Source organism: Euprymna scolopes, chromosome 12 (genome assembly GCF_053919585.1).
Source record: "Euprymna scolopes isolate OS-2025 chromosome 12, ASM5391958v1, whole genome shotgun sequence".
NCBI lineage: Eukaryota > Metazoa > Mollusca > Cephalopoda > Sepiida > Sepiolidae > Euprymna > Euprymna scolopes.
The window spans coordinates 104,269,342-104,270,455 of NC_136493.1; positions in this window are offsets into that span (position 1 = coordinate 104,269,342).

A 1,114-nucleotide genomic window follows, 5' to 3' on the forward strand; every position below is an offset into this window, starting at 1 on the left:
AAGTTAAACATGATACTTTGTACTGAAATTCATCCAATATTAATAATAAACATATTAATAATAAAAACGAATTGAAACGGAGAAATGTTGTTAAAAAGTTTAAAAAGAAAAGGAATACGATTTTATTTGTATGAAACTTAACTTTCTTCAATAGAAATAAATACAAATGAACAATAAATATTTTGTAAATAAAAAAACATATTTTAAAAATAAAAACTGAAAAACAAACGATAAATTAGTTTAACTGAAAAACGAACAATAAATTAGTTTGACTGAAAAACGAACTATAAATTAGTTTAACTGAAAAACTCATAATAAATTAGTTTCTGAAAAACATACAATAAATTGGTTTAACTGAATAACGAAAAATACATTGGTTTAACTGAATAACGAACAATAAGTTTAACTGAATAACAAACAATTAGTTAAAAATTAAATTCAAACAAATGTTAGTATGAACAAAGTTACTAAGGCAGAAATATTTCAAACATTGATATTAAAACTTTTCAAAAATCTGTTCTAGAATTTATATAAAAGTTTGAATTATTCTTTTTCTGATAATCTTTTTACTTAAATTTTCATTCTCTTGGCGACAAACATTGTTCATAAGATAATTCGATTAACTCCATATCAGCATTTTTTATTTGCTGAATAGTGTGGCCCTCATCACAGAGTCAACATGAAATATTCGATTTTGATCAGCCAAAATATTTAAAGTTATGTACATTGCTAATTTTCTCTGATGAATCGAATGTAAAAAAGAATCGCATTTTGTAAGTTTGTTTATAACTATATAATTATATGAGACAAAATTATTAATTATATCATTTGGGTATGGGAGAGAACCTCTGTTAATACCCTGAATGTAGTTTAATTCAGCTATTTCTTCAACAGCCTCTCTCCCGGACGTTTAATTTTTGCAGCTATTGCATTTCAGTTTTTTGTAAAACTGCATGACAGCAAAACCTGCTAAGTATAATATAAAAGGAAGTACTTCCTTGCATTAATTAACATCATCTTCTGTTAGACCTATGTTAAATTTATAAACATGTAACTCTTGCTCCCTTGTAATTTCATTCCAGCTAGTTTCTTTTAAATTTTTCAATTCAATAGT